Source organism: Doryrhamphus excisus, linkage group LG7 (genome assembly GCF_037039965.1).
Source record: "Doryrhamphus excisus strain RoL-2023G ecotype Guam linkage group LG7, RoL_Dexc_Guam_v1.1, whole genome shotgun sequence".
NCBI classification, from domain to species: Eukaryota; Metazoa; Chordata; class Actinopteri; order Syngnathiformes; family Syngnathidae; genus Doryrhamphus; species Doryrhamphus excisus.
This window is the reverse complement of record NC_136363.1, coordinates 19,427,365-19,452,294: the sequence shown is the minus strand read 5'-3', so window position 1 is coordinate 19,452,294 and position 24,930 is coordinate 19,427,365. Positions and strand designations below refer to the sequence as shown.

Sequence of the window (24,930 nt, the reverse complement as noted above, 5' to 3'; positions counted from 1 at the left end):
TGCCTTGGCAACAGTAATGTCAGTTCATTTATTGCTTCAAAACTAATTATTTGGAACTTAAACATGTACATATTGAAGTTAAATTATAATTATTAGGTTAACCACATCCATTGACTCAAAATGTTCCTTTTAAGCAACTCAGAAAACTAATTTGGGGTATTGAATAATTTTTAAATACTGGATGTACTTACTACACAATACTTAATCATGTTATTTATTTACTTCAATTATTTTTATGTTAAAACAGCATAATTTTTACTGTAGTGTATTTACAAAAAAAGACATGTTTCTAATATGGTCGCTTGATGGCGCTGTTGCACAATTTTCCCCATCACGTTTTTATTTGTATTTTTTTAAACAAATGATTGACAAGCAAATTAAATAAAGCATTTTTATTAATTAATTTTTAATTTACAATATTAGTGTTATGTGATTTGTAAAGTGAAATTTGCAAAGGATTATCTAGGACGATAATGAACAAGAATGCTGTTTAGTTGTAACAGATTCTACTAAAATATAACTTTAAGCTAGGACCAGTGTTTTTTATTTTAAAAAAAAATATATATATTCTAAAAATGGTCTTACGTGCTCATAATGACTTAAAATGTACTTTAAAGGCATAATTGATAGTGATAATATATCATTTTGTTGCTAAAACGCTGATTCGACACACTTTTTAACCGCTAAAGTCGCCATGATTGTCGTCCTGTCAAAATCCAAATAATGAGTAATACCGCGGAGCCCTGACAGCTACGCGGGGGTCGCTAGCGGACCGTGCGGGGACTAGCTTGCTCGCCGGAGCCCAGTGATGTGCTTTGGTGTGGGGGAGGAAAAAGGGGGAGAGAAAAAAAAGCCAGCTACCAGCCAGATAAACACTCACAGCGGTGGCTTGCGGACTAGCAAGGAGTAACATGGCGGCGGCACTGTTAGCCAGCACAAATGTTGTTTCACTGCCGCGAAGGTCAGCCTTGTCTGTGACACACGGAAACTAACAGCGAGGAGTCGAGTGTTAAATCGTAAGTAGCTCGAAATGGTGTGTGGTGGCCGGGGTTGTGTTTTTGACTTCCCGCGGTGCTCGATCGTCAATCTCGGTTGTCTGGCACTTTGGCTCTTTTAGCTTAGCTTGTTAGCCTATGTTAGCTTCTTGGCTAGGCTGGTGTCAGTAGTGTTTTCTGGTCAAGACAGCGAGCTTCTTCCAATGTCTGACACTCGTCTCTAGTTAAAGCATTATTTTTAATAAAACACTTGTTAAGAAATAATGCACAGTAGTACTTAAATCGTTGTTTTATGCTTATGAACGACCAGACAACACCGGACGAAGTTGGGGGGCAGTATAAACGTAGTTAGCATGTTAGCTGTTTAGCCGGATGCTAACTTTGATTGCCTGTCACAACAGTTTTTCTTCATATTTTGTCTTTTAAGCTTCCCCCGTTTTTTTTTGTCTTTTGGCTACTTTTAGGATTTACTTCATTGTTTGAGGTGAGATTAACTTTAAAGTACTTTTAACTTGGAAGAGGGACATTTTGTGCCATTTAGTTTGTGTTGAGTCAATAAAATGTTATAGTATTATTATTATTGGGGGGTGTTTACATTTTAAAATAGCTATCACTGTTAGCCAAAAAGCTACATATTTACTAATTTTGTTGGAAAACGTCCTGTTTTAAAATTGAAATTTTTGATGCCACATTTACCTTAATGCAGTTCTTTTATGTTAGCATGTCAGTTTTTAATCTGTCCACTAGATGGCACTGGTTTTTCCCATTCAAAGCATGCAGTACTTTTTTTAGTTTTTTTAATGTCTTTTAATGCATTAAATTGTTTAAAATTAATTATTTAAAGCAATTATTGTACTATGTACTATTTGTTTTGATTTTTTTTCAATACTTATTTAATACTTTATATAGTTCAGTCAAAAGTAGTAGTTTAATTCACATTTTTAGCACTAAGAACCTCAAGTGTGAGTTTTAAATCTGCAGGAAAATCATTGTTTGTGAATAATTTGTGTCTCACAGGAATAAGTAAGCAAAAAAAGAAAAAAAATCAAATGCTTTGCATTGCTTTCACAGCTCGACTAATTCCAAACTTCACTGACACATACCCATAAAGAAAAGTGTCGTTTCAACAAATTGCCAGGACGGCTAATGCAAGAGGAATGCATCCCGTAGAACCAGTTGAGCGGTTTCTGTGCCCACCTGACGGCGCGCGGGACTCCTGTCACATCACCGGCGCTGGCTCTAACGTGACATGTTGTACAGCTGCGGGGATGTAAAGTAGCTCCGCTTGCTTTCGTGGCATTTTGTCTTGACTACTAGAAACTCGAAAGACGTGCCCTTGTTGTTTACAGAGGCCCCCGGGATTGCACTTCAAGGGGAACTTTCGAATCCCAACGCACAAACAGGTGTTTTAATGGGAATTTGACTCCGGAAAAGTGCCAAATGCATCGTCAATTTTTTTTACCGTATTGTAATCCGACATTGTCCTTGGAAGCACAAGGGGGTGACTCCCGTTAAAGTGGCCTCGTTTTGATCTTAGGGGGAATGTAACACATGCCGATAACCCGCTGCCTGTCGTATACACAATGCTTTTTTTGCACAGCTGCACGCGTTGCATCGAAGTGCACGCGTACTTTCTACAACAGTTAAGAGTAGCACTGCAGCGTCATTGGCCCCCCGGGTGAATAAAACAACAGGTGTGTAACGGAGCAGCTTCCAGTTCTTGGCTGGCAAATTTCAGCTCCCGACTAAATCCTTCCAGAGTTAATTCCCGCTACTGTTGAGTTGAATATCATTGCAAGCATAAGCGGAGACCGAGCTAGCTCTTTGTGTGCTATAGTCTATGGCCTTTACCCTGTGATACAAGGCTTTGTTGCGTCACCTGACTGATATTGTAATCATCTGACCCTCGTTCTCTTCTATGTGCTGCCAGTGTTTTTCCCCTTTTGCTGGACTAGCACAATAGCGGCCAAGTCAGACTCAACTTCAATCTTCCTAGTAACAATTCTTACATATGTTTTATTTTCCGCAGTCAAAGCTGATACGTGTGAATATCTTGTTATGGCTAAAACACAAAGATAATAAGTCTGCTTTCATGGACGTCAAAGAAAAAAAAAATATCCACATTTGACAGCCTGAATTAGATTGTATTTGCATATTTATTAAAATACATTGCCAAAAAAATTGTCGATTAAATGGGTGATTGATTAACTTTTGATTAATCGATTAATTGTTGCAGCTCTAACTTGATAGTCATGATTCTTAAACGGTGTATATAATGTACACTTGCACTACGTACCCACTGGACCCAATTGGTCCCATTGGTTCTCTAAAATAAAAATTACAAATATTTTAAAAAATTATTTAAAAAAAATATGAAGCGTGAAGTTATTGAAAGATTAAGTGCATTTCTTAGTCAGTATTGTTTCTCTCCTATTTTACTCAAATGTTGGCACTTGCGATGTTTTTTTGCTTCCATTTTGCGTAGAGCTGGGCGATATATTGCTATTTTAAAAATATCTATATTTCTGTTCTGATTTGATGCGGAGATATCTTCTATTTATGAGATTGTTTACATTGTAATAAAACTTGGCATGCATATTTCATATATATAAATCATATCATATATAAATATATCAATGTAAATATATCGAGATATGAGTTTTGGTCCATATCGCCCAGTCCTAATTTTGATTTATTTTGCAGCTTTAATACAGAAACTTGTGCTGTAACTGTATCAGTTGGCAAATAACTACATAGTTTACTGCTTTTGATGTCATAGACAGGCGACAAAGCTGGCTTTTGGTTCAAGCTAAGGCTGCTAACAAAGACGTTTTGTGACGACAAAGTGTACGCGACAAACTGTTAACATATTGGAATTGGAAAAAAAACATAGGCAAAAATGTGCTGTGAATATTTGACGTTATAACTTCTTTTTTTGGGGGGGGGTCAATCTGTGTTTTTAAACCACTATTGGTAACATGCTAGCTTGTGTACCTGAGTTGTTTGCTTTAGCTTATTTATAACGTCATAAAAAATGTGAAGTTTTTAGTTTAATAAGTTAGCCGGCTAGCTTAGAGATGACTCCAGTCCTTTGGGGGGCGCTGATGTGCAATGCAAATGCCGTCTTTGTCGTTTTTTTGTTTTTTTATTTTTTTATCACACTGGTAGCAAGCCTATGATAAACCAAAGCAATGTTTAGGTGCTCAAAGTTTTAGGAATGTTTGGGAAGTTGCGTTCAAGCCCAACTTATTTCAACTTGTTGACCTAAACTGGAGCTCAACAAGTTGGTTGCAATTGAAGTAATAATGAAAGAGAGGGTCAGTAATTGGCGGGCCCAATCACGTCTGTTTAACAGTAAACAAACACAGCGGTTGCCATGCGGCTTCTTATTGCGTTAGCTTATCCGTCCATCAGTTATTGTGGCAAACGGGCCGCAGTGTTTTTCTCTACAGGATGCCGCCCCTCCTCCCTCCCCGCTGATATCCGCTCGGGCACCTCACCCTGCTGGCTCTGCGTTTGTGTTGTCATGGAAACAGGCGTGTGACAGGTCCTGGGTGGGTGTGAGGGATGAGCCGAGGGGGTAATGGCTGGGCTTTTTACAGTAGAGACATGGGGGGGGGAGCAAGGCGGGGATGCTTGATGGGACGCCGCAAGGGCTCTGACACGGAAGAGGAGGAGTGAGACTATTTACTGCAGCCCCGCTCCGAGGCGTTCGGTCATTGTGTTGTTATAACTGACCTCGAATCAGCCGTGTCGTCTATCTGTGCTCATAGCGTGCTTTTTACTACACAGGCCTCAAATTAAGGCTTTAAGATCCCATCCTAAAATAATACAGATTTTAACAAAATCTGTATTATTATTGGCTTAAACAAAAAGAACTAAAAAGAACATAAAAAGAAGCATAAAATGTACTTTTGAGAGCCTTTTTATTGTGCAAAACTGTAATTGTACCACATAATGTGTGCAAAACATTACAAAAAGGCACCACAACAAGCTTGTTTGTAGTACTTGGCTACTTTTAACAGGAAAAGTGTACAGATACTTCAAATAAAAACACTTCACACAAAGCTAAATCCCATTTTAGTAGCATAGTATGTGTACTTTTTGTCCATTATTCCATCCATCTGTTTTCTATGCCGCTTATCCTTGCTATGGTTGCATGGATATACTCCAATTAATCTAACATTCGTATTGTTGGAATGTGGGAGTAAACCGGAGTACTCGGAGAAAAGCATTTCATGTACCGGAAGAACAGAGTTGCCCAAAACGGGGATTCAAACCCATATTTCCTTACCTAACTAACCCTATTCATTTTCTAGCCTATCCCAGCTGTCTTCAGACAAGAAAGCGGGGTATACACCCTAAACTGGTCGCCAGCCAATCACAGGGCACATATAGACAAACAACCATTCACACTCACATTCATACCTATGGACAATTTGGAGTCGCTAATTAACCTAGCATGTTTTTGGAATGTGGGAGGAAACATTCCTTATGTTTTAGTGTAGTAAATACATCTGTATATTATACTTTTGATAATGTGTGTAGCCCAGAGAGGGGCTAACGTCATTGCAGCACCCCAAATGTATGCGTTCCTCAGATGCAATACAGTATGGGAAAGAAGTTGTTTTTTTAATATTCATATTGGTACATGTTTGTATATTTGAGTGTAAAGTTGCTGTGTGCACGGGTAGAACATGCTAACTCCATACAGAGATGGCCGGGAGTGGAATCGAACTCTGGTCTCCTAGCTGCTCCTGCAGGGTCTTCAGACACATGCTAACTCGCAAACTAGAGAGCTAGCGACCTAAACGGTAGCCTTCAAGTTATTTCCTTTAAACTTAAATAGGCAAAAAGTTACCACTTCCACACGGGTAGGGAGGATAACTGTTAACAGTTATTTAACCTTTAACATGAGCATGAATCAAACTTAATAATTTTTTCTGGGTACATGATACCATACAGCATCCTTTCAACTTAAATAGCCAAAAACGTACCACTTCCACACGGATAGGGAGGATAACTATTAACAGTTATTTAACCTTTAACATGAACGTAATAATTTTTTTCTGGGTACATGATACCATACAGCATCCTTTCAACTTAAATAGCCAAAAACGTACCACTTCCACACGGATAGGGAGGATAACTATTAAGTTATTTAACCTTTAACATGAACGTAATAATTTTTTTCTGGGTACATGATACCATACAGCATCCTTTCAACTTAAATAGCCAAAAACTTACCACTTCCACACGTATAGGGAGGATAACTATTAAGTTATTTAACCTTTAACATGAACGTAATAATTTTTTCTGGGTACATGATACCATACAGCATCCATATCAAAACATTAAACTCTCATATCAAGGCGGGGGCCTCAAACTGGTGTCCTGCGGGCCACATTTGGCCCACGGGCCGCGTGTTTGAGACCCCTGCTTTACCCGTTTCAGGCCTCCCAATCTCCGGACGGCCCAGAAGTCATTAGAATTCCAGGACGGCTAACAGATCCTTCCAATTTGTGAATGCGGCCTTCATTATCTGGTTGCCGCACGACTCCCAGTACTCTTGGCGTTTGATGCAACTGCAACCATAATTCACAATTAGGACAAAGAGGGATGGGCATAGATAGTCCGAAGTATCAGGATTTGTACGGATTTTTGTGTAACCGGCTTCTCCTTTGAATGAATGAGGCGATTATTAGCAAAAGGCAGTCTTCAGGTGTCCTTGACAGAGTGGGGATTCCGGTTATTCCCTGTGTGTGTGTGCGTCAAGCGTTCCAATGATTTACTTTTCTTTGAGTTGTTTTTCTAAAAGGCAGGATCTGCAACATGACACCGCACGTCGCCAGCACGATTCCACTCGGGGGGGGGGCGCACCGTCGATTCTTAAAAAAAAAAAAACGCCACGGCGCTCCTTCTGCTGATGTAGGTCAGCCCCACCGCAAAGTGCGTATTGATCTCGGGCGGCTAAATGATATTGCTGTGTCTGCGAAGAAGGTGCCCGCGCGGACGCTTTCATTTGAGCAGAGGAGAGCCACGTCACATGACCGATTTGGGGGGGGGGGTAGGGTTGTGCAGCTGTTTTGGAAAGCAGGGGAGACGCAGCTGTTTGGCCACTCCCCAAGGCTAACTAATTAGCATAAAACCCCCCTCCAAAACATGTGGCATTTAAGTTATGAGAAGCTGAATTGTTTCCCCGCCCTCTTTGGCTGCGACATGTCGGTGCTACTGGGTGCTAGCATGTGGTTGGCACCTTTCCTACTGGCACCAGAGCGAGAACTTTTTAGGATTTAGTAGTCCACAAATATGCAAAGAGAATCAGTCAGTCCATAGACTCCAATCTGGGGGAATAAACAACAACACTGGCAGTAACGCTGTCGCTGTACGCTCAGCAGCCTTTCTCACCCTCCTGCTATAAAGCCCGTCGGAATGTGAGGATTCAGTTTCGGGGCGTTTGGTTTGTGTGCACTTTGCGAGGGTTAAACTGACCAGCGCTTGCTCGCTCGCTCTCTGTTTGCTGACTCAGCCGTGTTCCTGCGGTGACCTGAAACATGGTTGCCGTCTTTATTTTCTTTGCACCACTGCAGGGGGGGCGGGTCTCCTCAGTTGACCTGTGTTCTCGTCCCATACTGTGCTAATGACATCTCGCTTTATGGATATTAGAATCACACCAACCGCGCCGTCTGCTCATGTCCTATTCCGCACTTGATAAAAAAAAAAAAAAAAAAAATGGACTCGCACTCGGCAAATGCATTACTTGCACTTGTCTGGAGTGTTTTCCAGTTTCGAGGATTAAAGTTCCCCTGCTGTTTTCATTCATAAGGAGACAAAAGCAGCATTGGGCTAAATTTGTAGTTGTAGTAACAGTTTAGTTGGAGTTCAAACATGCTTAACGAAAATGACTAAGAAATGTATTATGTTTAGTAGGAAGAAGCTGAGCTTATTTATTGATCTCTGTTTCGTGGTTTACTATGGTTTCTCAGTAATTTCTCAATAATAATAACGATCATCATAATCCCAGATTTCACTTCCTGTCTTGTTTATCTCTAAAACGGCTTATTTTCTGTGCTTATGTCTACTATGTTTGGTAATATGAGTGTACCGGTGACTGTGGGGGTGCTATTTCACGCCTACAGAGCTCTAATCATGGTAAAATTTGAATGTGGAACATCATAGACAGGTTTGCTATGCACTAACGACGTAAACATTCAGTTTATTAGCATTGAATCGTACTTTGCGGAAATTGGGTTATCACGGTCGGGTCTGGAACCAATTAACCGTGATAAACGAGGGAGTAGTTTAGCTAAATTCGCAGTTGTAGTAACAGTTTAGTTGGAGTTCAAACATGCTTAACAAAAATGACTAAGAAATGTATTATGTTTAGTAGGAAGAAGCTGAGCTTATTTATTGATCTCTGTTTTGTGGTTTACTATGATCTCTTGAGTGTATTATTAGTGGAGTGCGAATGCATATTTAAGCAAATGTTACATTTCTTTCGTCTAAATTAAGCATTTTCAAACATTAAAATGTTCTAATTGCACTACAATATAACAGTTTATTAACACTAATTATTTAGCTCACAATTTAGGCACAATAATAATAATAATAACGATCATCATAATCCCAGATTTCACTTCCTGTCTTGTTTATCTCTAAAACGGCTTATTTTCTGTGATTATGTCTACTATGTTTGGTAATATGAGTGTACCGGTGACTGTGGGGGTGCTATTTCACGCCTACAGAGCTCTAATCATGGTAAAATTTGAATGTGGAACATCATAGACAGGTTTGCTATGCACTAACGACGTAAACATTCAGTTTATTAGCATTGAATCGTACTTTGCGGAAATTGGCTTATCACGGTCGGGTCTGGAACCAATTAACCGCAAATAATAAATGAAATAATAATTAATAAGAGGAAAAAACTGTATATAATGACCTGTTTGACTAAAGTAAACCAAAAAATAAGAGCTGCCTTTTGCACAGTACTAGTGCACAGTATCAGTTATTCCCCTTAAAAAGCCACAAGGTACAATTTTGACTCTGATGGCTTTGCCCCGTAAAGGTTAAATAGTCTTAGTCACCGGGTCTACCTGACCTGGTTGTCGCTCTGTTTCAGCATGGGACTTTTGCACATGGAGAGAGAGAGAGAGAGAGCTGCTTCGCTTTGCTTTCCTTCCCCCTCTCTCCTGCCTGCCTGTCTGGTCCAATTACATGTTCCTCTGTCAGAGCAGCAGCACTCCTAATCAGGTAATGCCAGGCTTTAAAGTCGTGCCTTAAAATGTTCTCCTGCAGAACACCACTACCACTTTTAAAAATTTTTTTTTGCCAAATTTGTCCAACTAAGGATGGATTCCCAGGCTGAGCATTGTCCTGTCACATTGTCTCACGCTTTCGCTAATAAAGTCAGTGACATACTTTTGTCAGCTGATACCTGGGCCCCCCCACTTTCTCTCCACTGGAACTAATTCCATACAAACTGTGACAGGCATTAAATGGCGGCGGGGCACATAAGCAGGCGCAGGAGCTGACTTGTCACAAGACAAGCTCCCCGTACATAAACACGTATGCTTATTATTCTTTCTGACTACTTTTGCTCGCCTTTTGTCATTTGTGACTGTTTCTACAGGAGTTTAGTATGCGCGTCACCGTCGTCGGTTGTCATAGCGATGACAGCTGCTCTGACGTGAGCGTCAAATGCGGTTGTCATTTGCACAACTGGGCTTTATGCACAAATTCTCCTGCATCGTTTTGTTTGTGTATGGCAGGGGGGCGTTCGATGTAGGTCACAATATTCGGGTGACAAGGTGACAAAGCAAAGGGTTTGTTTTTTTATGTTTGGAATAACAGAAAACGGAGGGGCCACACATATGGGACCCTCTGGCGAGGAACAAATATACAGGGTAAAGAAAGAGCATGTGAGCAACGAAGTCATTACTCAATATAACAGTCTTCATCTTACAAACGTTAAACTCATCACACAGCAGCTTAACACTCAAGCATTATGGCTCACAAATATACAAACATTGACTAATGTGAGTTTAAAGGGGGCCTATTGTGCTTTTTCACTTTTCTGAACCTGTTGTATTCTCGTGTTAAACAATGCTAGCGTTTTTTCGAACACCGCGTTTTGTGATGTCACTGCGATCCGGACTTCTTTAAGCCAGCACTCGGTAAAACCAGACCTATGTATCTGGAAATCCTAAAGACCTCATAACAACAATAATAATAATAAGTTGCAGATGGTGGGCTGCACGGCGGTCGAGTGGTTAACGCGCAGATCTCACAGCTGTTCAATTCCACCCTCGGCCATCTCTGTGTGGAGTTTGCATGTTCTCCCCATGCATGCGTGGGTTTTCTACGGGTACTCCGGTTTTCTCCCACATTCCAAAAAAAACATGCTAGGTTAATTAGCGACTCCAAATTGTCCATAGGTATGAATGTGAGTGTGAATGGTTGTTTGTCTACGTATATGTGCCCTGTGATTGGCTGGCGACCAGTCCAGGGTGTGCCCCGAAGACGGCTGGGATAGGCTCCCTCCCACATTCCAAAAACATGCTAGGTTAATTAGCGACTCCAAATTGTCCATAGGTATGAATGTGAGTGTGAATGGTTGTTTGTCTATATGTGCCCTGTGATTGACTCATGTGAAGTATTGCTTCAAAGTGATGGACATTTAGAATATTTACTTTAGTTATAATAGGTTTTCTTGTATATTCATTTGCAGTAGCGCTAGCTGGCAGAACTCATACACATGTTCTACTTCATCATGTTGTATTATATTAAATATATATTGTCTTATTTTCATTAAAGCTATTTCAAGGTAATGCATTCTAGAACTGTAATTATAATGCAGTGAAACCGTCATTTTTGCCCAAGGTTGTCATACCGTCAGAACCTCATACCAGCCCCTGGCTAGCCTGCGCCATTGGACCAATACACAAGAGACGTTGCACCCTTGTATCGACTGCCACTGAGGTCACAGCTGAAGCAGCTGCCTGTTGCCATTTGAGCAACAGATGTGCCAGCACCTGGCAGGAGTCGGCCTCTCCATCAGAGAAGGCCGTTGAAATCTGCTGGCGTGGCGTCAGCATGCTTATAAATACATCCGAGCAGACGCGTCTGCCGGTGTTATCAAGAACGGGCCTCAAACCGGAGTTGTTCGGCCTCCCCGTTTTCGAAACCCATGGGAGACATAGTTGGTTTCTCTGCAGTTGAAATTGAAAGACTTGTTTGTCTAGCTTTAGCACCTTTTTTTACCTTCAATGTTTACACATGCAGATAAAGGAGTTGGGTGTACAGACATGGCTTGAACCTCAGTAATGTACTGCATTACTTTTGATACTACTACTACTACTACTGTTGTCTTTGTGTTTGTAATATGGTGGACATACAACTGATATTTTTTGCCATTTGTAATTCCAGTGTTTACATAGCCAAATCGTAGAATGTTGTATAAGAACATAAGGTGTTCTTATACAGTTATACAGTTTTTCCGGTAAGGCACAGAGGCATACCATTCCCAGGTTTTTTTGTTTGTGTCTTTCTGCTTTTTCCCGGTTTCGAAGTCGCCAAAGTGGATCTTTTTGATCCCAGGTACACGATGTAAATGAAGTGATTTGCCTTTAGCGAGTGATTGTTCAAACGGGTTTCAACTATTTCTTGCAACTGAGGGACAATGAAACGTCAGTTTTCATAGGATCCAGTTCACTTTTCAATCCAAATTGCTATTTATCGGTGTCTCGATTCGATATCAGATTATATTGTCCCACATCCGGAATCGCCAATAATATTGCTCAGTTCCGGACGATGTGATCACAGCAACAGTGTATGCTAACGTGTTAATAAGCATAAAGTAGCATAAAACCACACACGCTGTGTGTGGTTTTTTTTTGTTGAAGTCCAAAAAAAGACAGTTGGGCGCAAAACATTTGTTTCCCGTGGTCGCACCAAACCGGGGAAGATTAATACAACCAAACTCTTTGCACATTTCAAGCAGCATTACACAAGAAAGAAGTCATTCTCTATAACAAAAAAGAGCGTTAAATAAAGTCAGGTGAATGTCACCGGCTTGCTGCCTGCTGTGCGCAAAACGTATGTTCCCTGTGGTCGCACCAAACCGCGCAAGTTTAATACAACCAAACTCTTTGCACATTTCAAGCAGCATTACACAAGAAAGAAGTCATTCTCTATAACAAAAAAGAGCATTAAATAAAGTCAGGTGAATGTCACCGGTTTGCTGCCTGCTGTGCGCAAAACGTATGTTCCCTGTGGTCGCACCGAACCGCGGAAGTTTAATACGACTAAACTCTGCACATTTCAAGCAGCATTACATAAGAAAGAAGTCATTCGCTATAACAGAAAAGAGCGTTGAATAAAGTCGGGTGGATGTCGCCGGTTTGCTGCCTGCTGTGTGCAAAACGTACATTTCCCTGTGGTCGCACCGAACCAGGGAAGTTTAACACGACCAAACTCTTTGCACATTTCAAGCAGCATTACACAAGAAATAAGTCATTCGCTATAACAGAAAAGAGCGTTGAGTAAAGTCGGGTGGATGTCGCCGGTTTGCTGCCTGCTGTGCGCAAAACGTACATTTCCCTGTGGTCGCACCGAACCAGGGAAGTTTAATACGACCAAACTCTTTGCACATTTCAAGCAGCATTACACAAGAAATAAGTCATTCGCTATATCAGAAAAGAGTGTTGAGTAAAGTCGGGTGGATGTCACTGGTTTGCTGCCTAAACGGGCTGCAGCGTCAGTCTAACCTAGAGTAGGATTTGTACCCAAAACCTTCCGTTGGCCCCACCAGCTGTCTAACTGGTAATTGCATAATTCTCAATCTTTTAGAATGGATGTTTATGTACCAGATCTTAACCCGACTTTGTTCAAAGCAATTAGATCAGGTGTTTTCATCGAACGGGGACATGGTCCTTGGTCCTTGGTCCTGATTGAATTGAAGGCCATAAGGGGGTCATTTAGGAGGCTTCCCACCCAGTCGGGCTCCATTGGTGTTTAGCCCCTCTGTGACCTGGTCGTTCTGGTCAATTTCTGGCACATGATCCCTCTCCTCTTTTGTCCCGTGTAAACCTGATTAGCTGGCTCATTAGCATTGTTAGCCCAGGCTGGGTGTCAAAGCCTTTTTCACTCAGAAGGAGCCTGATGCCAGCCTGTTCGTAGGAAGGGGGGCGCTAGGATAAGGCCTCACAAGGTTTCTGTTCACCTCCCACGATTTGTTTATGTCTTGTTCTAAGCGATCAGATTCCAAGTATCGATGTTTGTGATTGGTTGTTTTATTGCTGAATGTCATCCTTTGGTCTTAAGTGGCAGCTCTTAGTTTTCTTATAACCGCTTATTCATTTTCATAAGTTCTTTACAATACATTGATGTACGTGTTAATGTTAAGGCTTTTGTTCCGTCGTGTCAGTTCAAAGTCATCCCTGTCGCGGTGTAAACTAGTTTTCACGCCCCTTGCTTTATTCTGTCACTCAATCCCGCAGATCAAGCGCGAGCATGTGACAGCTTTAGAGCGCAGAGGAAATTCCTCCAGAGGATGAGAAGTACGGCGCCTTGAAAGTGAAAAGAGGAAGGTTAAATACGGAATTGCATAAGCGGAGAGCTTTTCTGCACTTGTGCAAAAGATGGTATACTGGGCATGTGAGGGCCTTTTTTTTTTTTTTTTGGTTTAAAACTCTTGGCTCATTGCCGTGGTTTTCCTCCTATCATCTTCCCACATTGCTTGCAGGCAGTGATCATAATCATAATCATTTTTTCAATGTTCTTAGGTACTAAGAACCGTTATACTTGAACAACTCAACATGTCCGACTTGGACTCGAGTTACAATTTTGATGACTTTGGACTCGACTCTGATAACTGCTTGTGTTCGAGTTCATGTCCGGCAAGACACCAAATCTTCCCACAGAAGCGGCCTCATTGAATGCATCATTAAGAACACAATGAGTGGCGGTGATTAACACGGGGGAATGTGGCAACATCATTTCATCAGCATTGACACGTCACAAAGTCATGGTATTTTATTCGGTAAACACCAAATAAAATACAGTTTTTCCTTGACTTCAGACTGACTTGAACTTGCCCATCTTTACTTGAGACATGACTTGAGATATTTTTCAAGACCTGAGACTTGCAAAAACACTTGACTTTCTACCACCTCTTGCAATCGCTGATAGCTTACTGAATTGCTGTGGGCTGCAACTAACGATTATTTGCTACGTACATTAATTTGAAGCTTGTTTTGATTAATCGGCTAATCATTTAGACCCGGGACGGACCAAATCAGTATGATCCAAGTAGAAACCGCTAGTGGTGTGTTCCATAACACACCAGAAAAGAACCTTTTTTTTTCAAAGTCAAAGCTGATGTGTGTGTATAACTTCTTAAAACACAAAGAAATGTTAAGTTTTCTCGAATAATTAATATTTAGGCTATAACTTAGGCATTGATTAAATACAAAAAATATATAATAATATAATAATAAAAAAATATATAATAATATTCAAAATAAATAGATCCTATCCATCCTACTCACCCTCTCAATGTTCCTCCCTTGACCCAGATGTAGTATCACAACATCTAACTTTTGTGTTCACATAAGTGTAGTTTGCTACGTGGCAAAAGTAATGATGCTCTTTAATACAATTCAAAGGCAGCATTTCCAGAAATGCTGCAAACGTTTGACAGTACAATTATAACATTAGTGGTTTATTTGTTCTCAATAAAAGTATCCTATCCATCCTACTCACCCTCTCAATCGTTCTCCCTTGACCCAGATGTAGTATCACAACATCTGATTTGAATGGCATGTTTATGTTTAATACCACCCTGTGTTTTTGTGTGTTTTGCTCTCAGCGTGTCCTTTGCTCTTTAATACAATTTAAGGGCAGCATTTCCAGAAATGCTGCAAACGTTTGACAGTACAATTATAACATTAGTGGTTTATTTGTTCTCAATAAAAGTATCCTATCCATCCTACTCACCCTCTCAATCGTTCTCCCTTGACCCAGATGTAGTATCACATCTGATTTGAATGGCATGTTTATGTTTAATACCACCCTGTGTTTCTGTGTGTTTTGGCTCTCAGCGTGTCTTTTGCTCTTTAATACAATGTAAAGGCAGCATTTCCAGAAATGCTGCAAACGTTAGACAGTACAATTATAACATTAGTGGTTTATTTGTTCTCAATAAAAGTATCCTATCCATCCTACTCACCCTCTCAATCGTCCTCCCTTGACCCAAATGTAGTATCACAACATCTGATTTGAATGGCATGTTTATGTTTAATACCACCCTGTGTTTCTGTGTGTTTTGGCTCTCGGCATGTCCTTTCAGCTTTTCAGATATTTAGGTATATAATAAAAACATCAACATATGACATACGACATATTGCATGATGTACCAAGGAACGCTGGTTTACTTTACCGGTTAAGTCGGTACGAGCCACCGTGCGATGCGCTCCCCAGCTTGCAGGCATTTCAGCGAAATCGCTCCGGTCGAGCAACCCCCCCCCACATCGTCCCAACAGCCCTGCATAGTTCTCCAGATACCACTTGTATTTTCTAATTATCCAAAGGGGAACTTGACTTCAAATTGAAACTTCTCTCTGTGTCTAATTGTGTGCCATGATTAAAAAGGCACACTGTGTTAACGATGTAATAGGTTGCATAGATCCCCCGGGGGATGAATAGACCCTGCAGACACTTCTGTGGTAACGTAATACAAACATAACTATTCTATTTGTTATATGGAGCATACACCCTTTACATACGGTCACATGCTTTTTTTTTTTTTTAATCGGACTTAAATAACCACTTTCACTCTCAAAAGCGGCTTTTATGTTTGAAGTGCATATCCGTTCTATGTATCATGAAAGTGATCAAGCTCGCGCTTAATTTTCTCATCAGCAGCTTCTCTCCCACTGAGTGAGACTCTTACCTGTGGCGGCTTCAAGGACAGCGACTGTGAATGCGCTTGGGAAAACCCGCATGGAAGCTGTCTATACTAAAAACATACATGGATTTTTATCAGATTCATGTTTTCTTGTTGATGCCCCTCGGTTTCCTTTAGAGCGTTGTTAGTTTTGCATTAGAACACACACACACACACACACGCAACAACAACAAAAAGCAGCTCTATTCTTAAAGCATGCCCCCACGGTATTGCAGTTATTTTATTTTTTTTTATGGCAATGGTGCTGACTCATCTCATGTTTGCTCTTCTGCCGTGTCTTCCAGCAAAGGGGAGAGAGAAGTGGATGATGCTTAGAGCTTTCCTGATGTTGCCGTCTTGCAGCGATGGCCTGAGGGACTCTGTGCACTGAAACCAAGGTAGGAGGCGCTCCTTTTTTTTTTTTTACGCAATACCACAACTGCGCTGCGAGTAGTAAGCAACTGAGAGCAACCGACATTAAAAACTGCCGTGTCAGCAAAATACAGCAAATGAAGAACATAAGGTTTCAATAGAAACACACACAAATTACATCAACTTCATCATCTTTTTTTTTTTTAAATAGATTCTGACTGGTAGTTTAAAAAAAAAATGTTTTCATGACAAAATAAGGTTTAAGAAATTACATTTTCTTGAGTTTATGCCAGGATTTCTTCTTCTTTCAGTTCTCATTTGACTTTTTCGCTGTTGTGCAATAGTGAGCCCACTGAGCTGTTTCCTAAATTTGCTATATCTGTGCCAGCTAACTCTCCTACAGTCAAAACAACCAATCCCTACTGTGCTTTTACCAACCTCCGTATATTACCATGTACACGTGCGTCTGTTTTACTCGCTTCTGGCCTCCAAGCAGGAAGCCAAAGCGCTCGCTCTGTGAACTGGTTTAGCACCGTCACGCTTTAAAGAACAATAGCATTCCATAGAAAAAGGCAGTGAGACCTCTTGTCAGTATTTCGGCCACTTTGTTTCTGTGTGGGGGGGTGGGCGGGATTGCTAGCATACACACACAGTGCGGCAAGGGAGTGTCAGAGGAGTGATACAAGGTCATGATGATTGGGAATATTAGCATTATTTGAAAGTGGTGGCATCGTAAAAGGTAACACAACGAACCAACGAAATCATGCTCTTTAATACAATTCAAAGGCAGCATTTCCAGAAATGCTGCAAACGTCTGACAGACAATTATAACATTAGTGGGTTTTTTGTGGGATCCTATCCATCCTACTCACCCTCTCAATCGTCCTCCCTTGACCCAAATGTAGTATCACAACATCTGATGTGAATAGCATGTTTATGTTTAATACCACCCTGTGTTTCTGTGTGTTTTGGCTCTCAGCGTGTCATTTGCTCTTTAATACAATTTAAAGGCAGCATTTCCAGAAATGCTGCAAATGTTTGACAGACGATTATAACATTAGTGGGTTTTTTGTTCTCAATATAAGTATCCTATCCATCATACTCACCCTCTCGATCGTCCTCCCTTGACCCAGATGTAGTATCATAACATCTGATTTGAATAGCATGTTTGTTTAATACCACCCTGTGTTTCTGTGTGTTTTGGCTCTCAGCGTGTCCTTTGCTCTTTAATACAATTTAAAGGCAGCATTTCCAGAAATGCTGCAAACGTTTGACAGACGATTATAACAGTATTAGTGTTTTTTTTGTTCTCAAAAGTATCCTATCTATCCTACTCACCCTTTCGAGTGTCCTCCCTTGACCCAGATGTAGTATCACAACATCTGATTTGAATAGCATGTTTATGTTTAATACCACCCTTTGTTTTGGCTCTCGGCGTGTCCTTTCAGTTATACAGATATTTAGACATAAAGCGAGAAGATGCATGTCCTCTGGCTGTATGCATCACCATTTCCTCACAGAATTAGTGGAATAAAGCGCCCGTGTTTGTCTTCAATGAGTCCTCTTTTATTTGAGTCATTTCCCTACCAGGAGCCCACATGAAGACTGATTACATGCATTTTTGTCTGTGCCCCACGGTGGTATTTGCTCTTCCTGGAGGCAGGGTCCCTCATTATGTGATTGCATAGAGACTTGAGACATTTGGCGCTTCACTTTTGATACCATTTAATGCCGAGTCATGCCAAGCTCTGTGCCAGCTTCACACACTGGGCGTGGAGCTCTAATGAAAGCCCTGATAACTTACACAATTACAGGGATGGCACATAGTAGCATGCCCTACCCCCCTCAGCAAACACACAAAGACCCCCCCCCCTCTCCCTTTTTCCATGCATTATACAATGAGACACGGGTGAGTCAGCGTGTCTCAGGGCCCACTTCTGGTGATTATGCATGCTGGTTAGTTTAATTTGTGTGGTCATATCAGCTGAAGTTTGGTCTAAAAAATGGATCAAATGATGCTTTGCTTGAACGAATGAACTCCGACAATTATGATGCTATAACCCCACTTTCTTATTAAAAAGCATTTTCAGCTCTTCCTGTCTTAGAAACATATGAAATATTGATACAAAGTTTATTTTTTGAATATTTTGTTTAGGGATGTATAGTCCACCCTGCATGGGACAATCCACCTATCGGTTATCTATCGATAGGTGGATTGTATTTGGGAGTATCCGTGCCGGGCCCCCTGCCTTCCTAGCCCCGATGTCAAGGTGCGGTGCACCTGTTTTTGAACATATGAAATGTTTTCCATGCTATTAGCCTTAAAACTGATCTCAGTTCATATCAAAACAGTCAAGATGCATATATTAGACCAGGGGTCTCAAACTCAATTTACTTGGGGGGCCACTGGAGCTAGAGTCTGGGCGAGGCTGGGCCGCATCAGGTTTTCCAAAAAAAAAAAAAAATGCATTTATTAAAAACAGAAAAATGAATGAACTTTGCTTTGGTTTTGATTTTCTACAAGAAAAGCTCTGATAAAACATTCCACTGTTCTCAAAGATCTTACTTTTTTATTTTTCTACACAAAATAAGATGAAAAATAAATAAACAAATCAAGAATAAAGAAAATCAATCAATCAGTAATAAATAAGTACAGTGAAGAAAATAAGTATTTGAACACCCTGCTATTTTGCTATTTCTCCCACTTAGAAATCATGGAGGGGTCTGAAATTTTCATCGTAGGTGCATGTCCACTGTGAGAGAGATAAACTAAAAAGAAAAATCCAGAAATCACAATGCATGATTTTTTAACAATTTATTTGTGTGATACAGCTGCAAATAAGTATTTGAACACCTGAGAAAATGAATGTTAATATTTGGTACAGTAGCCTTTGTTTGCTATTACAGAGGTCAAACGTTTCCTGTAGTTTTTCACCAGGTTTGCACACACTGCAGGAGGGATCTTGGCCCACTCCTCCACACAGATCTTCTCTAGATCAGTCAGGTTTCTGGGCTGTCGCTGAGAAACACGGAGTTTGAGCTCCCTCCAAAGATTTTCGATTGGGTTCAGGTCTGGAGACTGGCTGGGCCATGCTAGAACCTTGATATGCTTCTTACGGAGCCACTCCTTGGTTTTCCTGGCTGTGTGCTTCGGGTCGTTGTCGTGTTGGAAGACCCAGCCACGACCCATCTTCAATGCTCTGACAGAGGGAAGGAGGTTGTTCCCCAAAATCTCACAATACACGGCCCCAGTCATCCTCTCTTTAATGCAGTGCACTCGTCCTGTCCCATGTGCAGAAAAACACCCCCAAAGCATGATGCTACCACCCCCATGCTTCACAGTAGGGATGGTGTTCTTCGGATTGTACTCTTCATTCTTCTTCCTCCAAACACGCTTATTGGAATTATGACCAAAAAGTTCTATTTTGGTCTCATCTGACCATAAAACTTTCTCCCATGACTCCTCTGTATCATCCAAATGGTCATATGCAAACTTAAGACGGGCCTTGACATGTGCTGGTTTAAGCAGGGGAACCTTTCGTGCCACGCATGATTTCACATCATGACGTCTTAGTGTATTACCTACAGTAACCTTGGAAACGGTGGTCCCAGCTCTTTTCAGGTCATTGACCAAGTCCTGTCGTGTAGTTCTGGGCTGATTCCTCACCTTTCTTAGAATCATTGAGACCCCACGAGGTGATATCTTGCATGGGGCTCCACTCCGATTGAGATTGACCGTCATGTTTAGCTTCTTCCATTTTCTAATGATAGCTCCAACAGTGGACCTTTTTTCACCAAGCTGCTTGGTAATTGCTCCGTAGCCCTTTCCAGCCTTGTGGAGGTGTACAATTTTGTCTCTGGTGTCTTTGGACAGCTCTTTGGTCTTCGCCATGTTACAAGTTAAAGTCTTACTGATTGTATGGGGTGGACAGGTGTCTTTATGCAGCTAACGACCTCAAACAGGTGCATCTGATTCAGGATGATACATGGAGTGCAGGTGGACTTCTAATGGGCAGACTAACAGGTCTTTCAGGGTCAGAATTCTAGATGATACACAGGTGTTCAAATACTTATTTGCAGCTGTATCACACAAATAAATTGTTAAAAAATCATGCATTGTGATTTCTGGATTTTTCTTTTTAGTTTATCTCTCTCACAGTGGACATGCACCTACGATGAAAATTTCAGACCCCTCCATGATTTCTAAGTGGGAGAAATAGCAAAATAGCAGGGTGTTCAAATACTTATTTTCTTCACTGTATAATAATAATAATAAAACGGCAAATAATAAAAACTTAAGAAACCACATATAGTTGGTGGGTAGACAAATTATTTTTTTCAGATTAAAATGAACAAAGCATTATTAGAGCCCTGTAGACATGACAAAACACGACTATAGTCACATTTATACTCTTTTTATTTACAACATATTGCGCAACTGCAGGGTCTTGAGACACATGCTAACTCGCAATGTAGAGAGCTAGCGACCTAAACGGTAGCCTTCAAGTTATTTCCTTTCAACTTAAATAGCCAAAAACTTACCACTTCCACACGGATAGGGAGGATAACTATTAACAGTTATTTAACCTTTAACATGAACATTAATTAAAACGTAACAATTTTTTCTGGGTACATGATACCATATACAGCATCCATATCAAACTTGCGCGGGCCGCACTAACATTAAACTTTCATTTTGCCGCGTGTTTGAGACCCCTGTATTAGACACACATTGACATTCAGCAGCTGTATCATTTAACTAAAGCTCACACAAAACTGGAAAAAGTCAGTTCTATATGATGTATAAAATAAGGTACTATTGCGTTATCAAGCTAGTTGACATGCTGAATGAAATACTGGGTGTGATACAGCAACGCCGTGCACAGGTTGCACTAGCAGAATTTAAAAAAAAAAATGTTTCTCCTGAAATCCAAGCTGTCGCTCCTTGCTTGTTGTCTCTCCCGTCCCTAGACAGGATGGCTCCAGCTATGTCCTGGAGCGTCTGCTCTTGTGATACCTAAGATATAATGCATACAGTATGCCTGCCATCACCTCCTTTCAAAGTCAATAGTGTTTATTTGTAGCCGTTTACAATACCTGTTGGTTCATTTATTCATCTCATCTTCAAATGAGCTCGTGTATTGGAATGCCATTGAGTTTGAAGTAGATGCAACCTTGAGGATTAGCGGATCACAGCACTTAAGTCGTCTTCTTTTATGCAGTGGTATTTATGAGCGGTGGCAAAGAGGTCTCGGGGGGCGGTTGGTGTACCCTTTTTGCGAGTGAACTCGCATCACCACTTCAAAGTAGTAAAATAATCGGCGGAAAGGTCATCTTTGTACAGTCAACCACAGCGCCCAAGCGCCAATTACAGTCTGGGTTTTCACAGTGTGCTGCCAATGACGGGGAGTTTGACATTACCCTGCGAACAAACGGTGAGAAGTTTGCCAAATACGGGAATAACCTGAATGTAAGACGCATTAAGCTTTTATGAATTATTTTGTCATAAATCCAACGCTGAATGCAATTTAAAGGGTTGAATACATCGATAATTTTTGCCATTCATAAACCTGGAGACACGACGGTCATGTGGTTAGCGCGCAGACCTCACAGCTAGGAGACCGGGGTTCAATTCAAGCATTATGGCTCACAAATATACAAACATCGACTAATGTGAGTTTAAAGGGGACCTATTGTGCTTTTTTTTCGCTTTTTCCGCGTTAAACAATGCTAGCATTTCAGAAGTGAGCCCTTTTGAACACCGCATTTTGTGATGTCACTGCGATCCGGACTTCTTTGAGCCAGCACTCGGTAAAACCAGACCTATGTATCTGGAAGTCCTCAAGACCTAATAACAACAATAATAATAATAATAATAATAAGAAGAAGAAGAAGAAGAAGAAGAAGAAGTTGCAGATGGTGGGCTGCACAGTGGTCGAGTGGTTACCGCGCAGACCTCACAGCTAGGAGACCAGGGTTCAATTCCACCCTCGGCCATCTCTGTGTGGAGTTTGCATGTTCTCCCCGTGCATGCGTGGGATTTCTCCGGGTACTCCGGTTTCCTCCCACATTCCAAAAAAATGCTAGGTTAATTGGCGACTCTAAATTGTCCATAGGTATGAATGTGAGTGTGAATGGTTGTTTGTCTATATGTGCCCTGTGATTGGCCGGCCACCAGTCCAGGGTGTACCCCGCCTCTCGCCCGAAGACAGCTGGGATAGGCTCCAGCGACCCTTGTGAGGAAAAAGCGGTAGAAAATGAATGAATGAATGAACCTATCCTTTTCCGACTGTGTTCTATGGAAAAACAGCGTCTTATATTCAGGTCAAGACTGGACTTAATCCTTATTTGTCTCAGCATACTTCTGCAAGTGAAGCGGTAGACTTTGAGAAAGAGGAAAGCCATCGTATTCTTTGCACGTAGCAGGAGGAGACAGCTTAATTGACTCACCAAGATTCTCCCACATTGTTGCCTAATCAAAGTTTAACTACCCACGGCACAGTGGATAAATGGAGTTGTCAGATTTTTCTTTTGAGTATTAATCTGTACCGCCTTGGAGTTAATTTCACTGCCAGGTTGTTGCTAAGGCTAATATTTGGCCATGGTTACGCAGTCAACAGACATCCAGATCGTGGACTGCTTCTCGGTCGTTGTAGTACATTTAGTTTTGTACCGAAGAAGCCCTTAACTCAGGGGTCTCAAACTCAATTTACTTCGGGGCCACTGGAGCTCAGGTCTGGGTGAGACTGGGCCGCATCAGGTTTTCCAAAAAAAAAAGAGAGCTAGCGACCTAAACGGTAGCCTTCAAGTTATTTCTTTTAAACTTATATAGCCAAAAACTTACCACTTCCACATGGATAGGGAGGATAACTATTAACAGTTATTTAACCTTTAACATGAACATGAATCAAACGTAATAATTTTTTCTGGGTACATGATACCATACAGCATCCATATCAAACATTAAACTTTCATATCAAAGCGGGGGCCTCAAACTAGGGTCCTGCGGGCCACATTTGGCCCGCGGGCCGCGTGTTTGAGACCCCTGCCTTAACTAATATTTGCATACCCATTGTCCAGTGCATTGTTAGCCAGACAGATAATCCCCGAGTCCAGTCGCTTAGGTTTCCCAGATGATTCCCGTCATTAGAAGTCTAGCGGTCCCGCCCACCCGCCCGGTTCCGAAACAGCCTGTACAGACAGTCTGACTGCCCCTCGTCATTGAGACGTGCCTCGTACTTCTAGTCTCTCGTATTTGTCTCAAACATACAGTGACCCATCGTTACTGCTGTGTCAAGGAGACCAAGTGCACCCAATCACATCCCAGCCCCGGCGGGGACGGGCACAACCAATCAGCGCCTGAATCCCCATGGTAACTTGTGCTGCTTGGAAGCTCACGGTAACAACCAATAGGAATTACCCGTGCCACTTGGCTATTAAGAGATTAACAGCCTGATTTCTGCTGTCATTAATAAAAAGCACAGCCTCCACCATTGGAGGAGACCCTCCATGGGGGTTAAAACGCCCAGCAAGGACACGGCAACAATTGTATGGAAGTCGCTTCTCATTTATTAATGTGTCTAATCACCTTTTCTGCATCTTCATCCGTTTGAGCAGCGACCCCACCATTAGCTCAAAGTAGGTCACTCCGGGCCAGAAGGGAGCCCGACTCGTTCTATGATCAGCCTGTTTTTTTTTTTTTTTCCTTTTCCTAAGCCATGCTACATCTGCTGTACTCTGCCCTGCCTTACGTAATGAAGGAGCAGTTGGAGGCATGTACGCGTATCATATCTGTTTCCATGGTTAGCGGCTGCGCTACACAGCAACCCCCCCACCCCCCCCACCCCTCGCTTCCCCCGACCGCTGCGCTTAGGAAAAGCCTTCGTGGAGGGTGGGAAGTTCCCTACGCAAAAAATAGCAAGCGACGACAACTCTTTTTGCTCATGTCAACACCCGAGTTCGCATCATTCTTGTAGTCTGTACTTGCTGGTGGTTTTCAGTTTCTAACTTTTTGACGGTTAAAGTGTCAATGATTGGTTATTATGCCCATCACTAGACTCCAATGACAAGCTATTGTACAATACCGACATCTTGAATATTGTTGGGTGCACATGACGCTGGTGGTTTTCAGTTTCTAACTTTTCGACGGTTAAAGTGTCAATGATTGGTTATTATGCCCATCACTAGACTCCACGGACAAGTTATTGTATGATTCTGACATCTTGCATTAAGTCTTGAATATTGTTGAGTGCATATGACGCTGGTGGCTTTCGGTTTCTACCCTTTCCATGGTTAATGTGTCGATGATTGGTTATTATGCCCAATCACTAGATTCCACTGACAAGCTATTGTACCATACTAACATCTTGAATATTGTTGGGTGCACATTACGCTGGTGGTTTTCAGTTTCTACCTTTTCCACGGTTAATGTGTCAATGATTGGTTATTATGCCCATCACTAGACTCCACGGACAAGTTATTGTAACATACTGACATCTTGCATTAAGTCTTGAATATTGTTGGGGGTATATGACACTGGTGGTTTTCAGTTTCTAACTTTTCCACGGTTAATGTGTCAATGATTGGTTATTATGCCCATCACTAGACTCCACTGAC

At 41.4% G+C, this 24,930-nt stretch overlaps 1 protein-coding gene across 3 annotated transcripts in view; it reads left to right on the top strand.

The window, feature by feature from the left end:
* The first annotated feature begins 674 nt into the window (after positions 1–674).
* ncoa2 (nuclear receptor coactivator 2) overlaps positions 675–24,930 on the top strand; it is a 62,384-nt gene continuing 38,128 nt past the window's right edge. For all 3 annotated transcript variants that reach the window (XM_058059400.2, XM_058059399.2, XM_058059398.2), the window contains exons 1-2: positions 675–1,016; positions 16,248–16,340. The gene's annotated coding sequence lies outside the window, so the exon portion shown is untranslated. The remainder of the gene's footprint in view (positions 1,017–16,247; positions 16,341–24,930) is intronic.